Consider the following 7,686-nt stretch of genomic DNA (forward strand, 5'->3'; position numbering starts at 1 on the left):
TAAAGGATGGCATTCGTGGTGGGCCACATCAAACTAGTTAGAAGACTGATGATTTGGGGTGGAGAAAAATACCTTTCCCAAATAACTCAAAAAATCATTAATATTATTCCTAGGCGATGGCAAAAGCAACAGTCCAACTCTAAGTGCAAGTTTATTTTATAAGCCAATATTTACAGATTCAATGCCCACTTCCTTGTCCAAATATTTAAGTTTTGTTAATCCAGTATTGACAAACCTTTAATACCACCTGTTCTTGAATCATACCTATCACTCATTTAAAATCCTCTACTGTTTGTCTCTAGACCAATGCTTGGTCAAAAAAAGATTTTTTTAAACTCTTCCTATGAATTATTTCATTCTGCAACATTATTTGCCCAACTATAGGAATCTACTTTCAATATTCTCTCTCAAAAGACACTTCCTCATTATAACTCCAGTTTTAAGGTAGGTCATTAATTTATCTAATAAATTCTAGAGGGTGTACCTCATCATATAATTGAAGATCATTAAATTTCTTATAACTAACAAAAAAAGTTTAGATTAGAGTAGATTCCATTTCTGTTCCACAGAACAGAATGGTTTAAATATGCTGAAGTTAAGCCATTGCTTAAGAAGGGGATAAAAAAATAGCATCAAATTGCCATCCAAATTCACTTTTGTCAGCATTCTCAAAAATTTTAGAAAAATCAATGTACAATTGGCTTTATAACCATCTTATCTCAAATAACATACTGTCAAACTCACAGTTTGGATTTGTAAAGGGTTCTGATATTGAGAAGGCTATCTACACTTACAGTAAAAATGTGCTTCATTCATTAGACAAAAAATTGCAGGCAACTGGTATGTTTTGTGATCTGTCAAAGGCATTTGGCTGTGTAAATCACAATATCCTTTTAAGTTAATAAGAATATTATGGTGTAACAGGAAATGCTGCAAAGTGGTTCAGATCTTATATCTCTGGCAGGGAACAAAGGGTGTTATTAGAAAAGAGACATGTATTAAGCTATCAGACCTCATCCAACTTGGAACTAATTACATGTGGGGTCCCATGAGGTTCCATTTTAGGCACCTTACTTTTTCTTGTGTGTATCAATGACCTTTCATCAGTAACATTACCAGATGCCAAGTTCGTTTTGTTTGGCATCATACAAACATTGCAATAAGTAGCAAATCACGTGTAGTCTTAGAAATATTGGCTAATAAAATATTTGTGGATATTAATCACTGGTTCCTATCCAATTCTTTGTCACTAAACTTTGAAAAAACACACTACATCAAGTTCAGAACTTGTAAGGGGTGTTCCACAAGTAAATGTCTAACATACGATGACAAGCATATAGAAGAAGTGGACAGTGTTAAATTCTTGGGATTATAGCTTGACAATAAATTCAAATGAGAGGAGCACACAACAGAACTGCTGAAGTGTCTTAACAAATCTCTATTTGAAATGCAAATTGTGTCAGACATGTGGGATATAAAAACAAAAATGATGCTTACTTTCATTCCATAATGTTGTACGGGATTATTTTTTGGGGTAATTCATCAAGCCAAGCTAAAGTTTTCTGGACACAAAAACGTCCAGTAAGAGTTATATGTGGTGTTAACTCAAGAACATCCTGCAGAAGCCTGTTTAGGGAACTAGGGATATTAACTACTGCTTCCCAATATATTTATTGCTTAATGAACTTTGTCATTAGAAATATATCACTTTTCAAACCAACAGCACAATTCATGGAATCAATACTAGAAATAAGAATAATCTTCACAAGTATTTAAAGTCACTTACTCTTGTACAAAAGGGTGTGCATTATTCAGGAACACACATTTTCAATAACTTGCTAGCAGCCATAAAAAGCTTAACAACTAATGAAATTCAGTTTAAGGGAAGCCTAAAGGATTTAGTGGTGGCCAACTGCTTCTACTCCACTGATGAATTTCTCAGTAGAACCAACTGATTTGTATATAATATAACTTCTGCACAATTTCAGTGCAACAATGTGTTCATTGTAAATAAGTGTGTGTGTGTGTGTGTGTGTGTGTGTGTGTGTGTGTGTGTGTGTGTGTGAGTGAGTGAGTGTGTGTGTGTGTAAGTACAATCTAACTTTTGCACCATTTCAGTGCAGTAAGGTGTTCATTGTAAATAAGTATTATAGTAGTTCTATTACATGTTTATTACCTTATTAATAAAAAACTTTATTTTAAATTCAGTGCATTACTGTCTCTAAAATGATTCTTTCATATAGTGTAGATTAAAAAAATTACTATCATTCCACTTGGGACCTGTGGAATGGTACATTGGCTTATTTGTTTGAGTTGTAAATATTTGTCATGTATTATTGATTTTCTGATATGTTCCACATCTGGAGGACCTCCTCACTACAGATCAATTGGAATTAAAGTAAATTTAATCTCTAATCTAATCAAATCTAATCTAAGAACCAAGAGGTGACTCTTGTGGGTGTGAAACATGTAGGAGAGTATAACATTAAAAACAAATAACATGTTAATATAATACTTACCACCCTGATCATTTATCAGGTTGACTCTCAAAACATGTGAATACATTATAGTAAACTGTAATTGCTAATATTTAAAGACTTACTATACTGTCAGAATGAAACATTGTTGTGCACTTTTAATAAATTTATCATACACAAAATACATAATCTTAACTGTTGCATCTAATTGCTGCCAAAAGTGAAATCTAACAGACATTTTACTTAAGCTGGTCTATCATTCCCTGTTAAAATATTCACCTATAGAGTAGAAGGAGTTACCTATCAAAAAGTCTTTCAAACTCTGTTTAAACTGTGCTTTACCTGAAACCAGGTTTTTGATAATTGTTGCACTACATACAACAGAAGCATTATATCTTACATTTTGAATCTTACTGAATCAGTTTTTTATTTCAACAAATTTATAATCTAATCTATATTTTTGTTCAACTTTTCTATTTTTTTCACTAACTCCCATACACTAGTTTTCTGTATCTCTTTCTTTAGTTCCTATTTTGCTGTGTAGATCTGTTTTAGTTTATTCAGTTTCTCTTTTGGTCTCATCCCTATTGTCAGAACAATATTTCTGTGGTAATAAAAACTCATTCTCACGTGAATCAATACAGTTTCTGTTCTCTTTTCACATAGTTTTCCTGTTCTGTTAATATTATCCTCACAATTTTTACTCACTGCCTTTATCTTCGCCTTTGTGTCCTGTACCACTTCTTTCAACTTATTTTCAAAATTAATTTTTGCAGGCTATTGTTCTGTCCAAATTCGCAAGTATAACATTAATCACACCAATTTCCCTATTTTTTATCTCATTTTCAATATGACCTGAAAATACCTTTTTTAGTTTCTGTCATTTCAACCTTTAATCTACCAATGTCTTTCTTAAATTCTTTTTTGATTTCCCCTCTATTTTTGTCCATTTTTTAATTCAAACCACCAATGTCACATTTAAACTCTTGTTTAAAGCCAGTACCCATTAGTTTCAAAAATTCAAATACAATGTGAGTATTGTCCCTCATTCAACCTATTCCTTCTTGCACATATCTGTCTGATTGTCCCCCAATTGTACCTCTAATTTACCCATTATTCCTACATTATGATCATCTACCTTGTCATCACAATATTCAGTAGGCAAAACCCTTGACATTTCATCTATAATACAAACAAGATTGCTCTAATTTTACCTTGGAGTCAACATCAAATTCACTTTTAAAAACCACTTTACATTCAGTTACAAATTTTAGTTTTGCCCCCCCCCCCCCCCCTATCTTCAAATAAGCGATCAGCACAAGCCTCATTCTTAATATTTGTTTTTGCTCATCATTGTCTAACATATTGACACCTTCTTCCTTCTCACTCATGTTGGCAAACAGTTATTCACACGTGAATAACAAAAATATTTTAACTCCAAATTATTTTCACACCAATTGCTACTGCCACCAGAATCTATTGTCGGCTGTTGTATATCATAACTGCTATCTGCTTTTCATTTTGCCATGACAGTCTCCAATATTGTCACCCAGGCTCCAGGTGACAGGCTGCTATTCAAAATGGCACAGGTGATGGTATAAAGCAGTCCTGCTCTCCCACTGGTCAAAGTCCACTTCACACAGTTGCACACAGTTCTGTCTGCATTTCAAGTAATAAAATTATCTGTGTTCTGTCATATCTGTCAGATTTTTGTGCTGTTCAAAAATACATTGTTCTGTCTAATACACACTTCAATAAGACCTCTTTCAATTGTCTGTTAGTTCACTTTTTTGTGATAGTTCTTTCACTCAACACTTTCATTATAAAGTTTTCTGAAACCATAAAGCACCAGATGTCATGGAACTTGTAATGTACCAGTACTCGAATAGGACAGCATTAAACAAAGAGTGTGATTCCAGACATATTGAAGATTATGATACTATGATGCAATGTTCACACTAAGCTATAGACATGGATCATTTTAAACTGCAATATTGCCAGCCTACTGTGTTAATGAAAACTAGTTGACCTAAGATGAAATTTAACCAATACCAGTAAGTCTGTAGAGATATTGTACTACAAATCAAAAATATGTCCAATATAAGGTAACCACAAGCCCAACTTTTCCTTTGCGGGGTTAAGATGTAGAAGAGTAATAGCATTGACAATAGAGCCTATTGTAAAAACACAGAACTTATGTTAGGAATGAAAGTGTACACTATACCATACTGCAATGAAAAAGTAATTAACAGAAATGATTAGAACATTGTCATTGATGCACATTTCGAGAAATTTTAATGTGAAAACTACAATATTTCAACGTGCTAACTCTATCATGGTTTGTAAAATTGAAATCCATAATGCAATTTGGGTGCATAGATCCTGAGAACTCAGTACCCAGAACAATCACCTCTAGCCATAATAATGGCCTTGATATGCCTGGGCATTGAGTCAAACACAGCTTGGATGGCGTGTACAAGTACAGCTGCCCATGCAGCTTCAACACGATACCACAATTCATGAAGATTAGTGACTGGAGTATTGTGACGAGCCAGTTGCTTGGCCACCATTGGCCAGATGGTTTCAATTGGTGAGAGATCTAGAGAATGTGCTGGCCAGGGCAGCAGTCGAACATTTTCTGTATCCAGAATGGCCCATACAGGACCTGCAACATGTGGTCGTGCATTATCCTGCTGAAATGTAGGGTTTCTCAGGGATCGAATGAAGGGTAGAGCCACAGATAGTAAAACATCTGAAATGTAACATCGACTGTTCAAAGTGCCATCAATGCGAACAAGAGGAGACCGCGACATGTAACCAATGGCACCCCATACCATCACACCAGGTGATATGGCAGTAGGGCGATGATGAATACATGCTTCCAATGTGCTTTCACTGCGATGTCGCTAAACATGGATGCAACAATCATGATGCTGTAAACAGAACCTGGATTCATCCGAAAAAATGACATTTTCCCATTCGTGCACCCAAGTTCGTTGTTGAGTACACCATCACAGATGCTCCTGTCTGTGATGCAGCATCAAGGGTAACCACAGCAATGGTCTCCGAGCTGATAGTTCATGCTGCTGCAAATGTTGTCTTACTGTTCGTGCAGATGGTTGTTGTCTTGCAAATGGCCCCATGTGTTCACTCAGAGATCGAGACGTGGCTGCACGGTCCATTACAGCCATGCGGATAGGATGCCTGTCATCTCGACTGTTAGTAATATGAGGTCATTGGGATTACAGCACAGTCATGGTCAACATCATCCAGGTGGAAATCAGCATGACGTTACAACAGAGGATTAATAGTGATTGGCAACCCTTGTCATTTTTCCCATCTCTTGACAGAATCGCAGCACAAATGGAGTGCTAAACATTGTAAATTACTAGCCATTCATGCAGTGATTAAATTCTTTGAAGAATACTAGGAAGGCAAGCACTGTACAATTTATACAGATCATGCACCACTTACAGCATTCTTTTCCAAGATGACAGACCTAGCACTGCCACATAAATGCCACATGGTGGACTTCATAACACAGTACACCACAGATGTTAGATACATAATGTTGTGGTTGATTACTTATCACATAGCTATGCAAGCATCAATTATTCATATTATCATTCATATTATGAATGGCATCAGTTATCTTGTTGGTTATGCGCCAGCAATGTTACTGGATGAGCAGACAATATGCCTTTCGGACTTTCCAGAAATAGTGAAAATACACAACACCAAGAATAACTTGCATTTTACTCATTTTCAGTAATCTACAGTCAGAAACTTGATGTATACTAGCAACACCATCCAGTGCAGGGTGTATTTGTGTATTGAGTGGCTGCCTCATGTGTATGGATGTATGCTGGGAGAAAATAGCAGGTGATTAAGAGAAAGTCTCTGAAATGGTTCACTTGTTGGCTAACCAATCTCATGGTTTGGTGTTTGATATAGCAGTGGTGAAAGAGCTGGCACTTACCTTATGATGTGATACATCACAGGGTAGATTAGGTCCTTACATTCCAACAAGGCACTAGAAAGAGGTTTCCTGCTCCTTTCATAATTCGGTATATCTGGGAGTCAGGGCTTCAACTAAACTGTTGGCAAAATATGTCACATGCTCTGGAATAAGGAAAGATTCCCACCACTGGATTCAATGCTGTTTACAGTGTCAGAAGAGTAGGGTGAGCAAACATATGCTTGCAGATGTGGGAATGTTCACTGAACCTACAGCCCAATTTATGCACTGACATATTGATTTGGCCTGACATATTCTGTGTTCTGAAAATTATAGCTACATGTTGACAATGGTGGTTAGGTTTACCCAATGGCCAGAAGCATTCCCTCTTTCCAATATTTTGGCATACACTGTGGTTATGACACTATTGGCAAGCTGGTTTGCTAGGTATGGCATACCGCAGGTGATCACATCTGATTGCAGAGGACAATTTGAGGTTTGTCTGTTTCAAGAGCTGCTACAGATATGTGGCTACAGTCACATTTGAGCAACTAATTACCACCCAGCAAGCAACAGATTAGTTGAAAGTTTTAAACCATTTCTGAAGTTTGAGTTTATGGCACACAGCTCTAAATGGATGGAAGCTTTGCCTCTGGTGTTGGAAGACTTAGGTTATTCACCAGCAGAGTTGGTGTTTGGTGAGCAAGTATGCCTGCCTTCTGATCTATTGACTGACAAACACACCATCCTGCCACCTGAGGAACACACATCAATACACTCATGGCTATGAAATGATACTGTACATTCCCCTCTCCACCAACCAAGTGCAGGTCCATTCTGAGCACTGTGCAGATTGCTGAATGACTTCATCATAGACTGGAATGGAAAGCATGGATCAGTCTCCATAGAGTGGCTGAAACCTACTCACCTTGATGCACAGGACAATGTGACTTTGAGTGCAGTTGCTACAAACCACGACCCTCAGGGGCTCCACAGATCTTGAGCAAAGGATCAAACAGTTCCACCTACAGACACTCCAACCATTTCTCCAGTGTGTATGGGCAAGTGATATCGATCAGTTCATTTTATCTTTATGTTTGTACTTGTTTGTTCTATTGAGCTGCTGCTCACTCTTGATATGTCTTGGTGTTAAATCACCATGTTTTTCTAGTTTGGGCATTAGTGAAAATGTATTAAGTTATCTAGTAACTGTGGAGCTCATTCTTTCTTGACATCACTTCTATTCATTTA

The sequence above is a fragment of the Schistocerca gregaria genome, chromosome 2 (assembly GCF_023897955.1).
Source record: "Schistocerca gregaria isolate iqSchGreg1 chromosome 2, iqSchGreg1.2, whole genome shotgun sequence".
Taxonomy (NCBI): domain Eukaryota; kingdom Metazoa; phylum Arthropoda; class Insecta; order Orthoptera; family Acrididae; genus Schistocerca; species Schistocerca gregaria.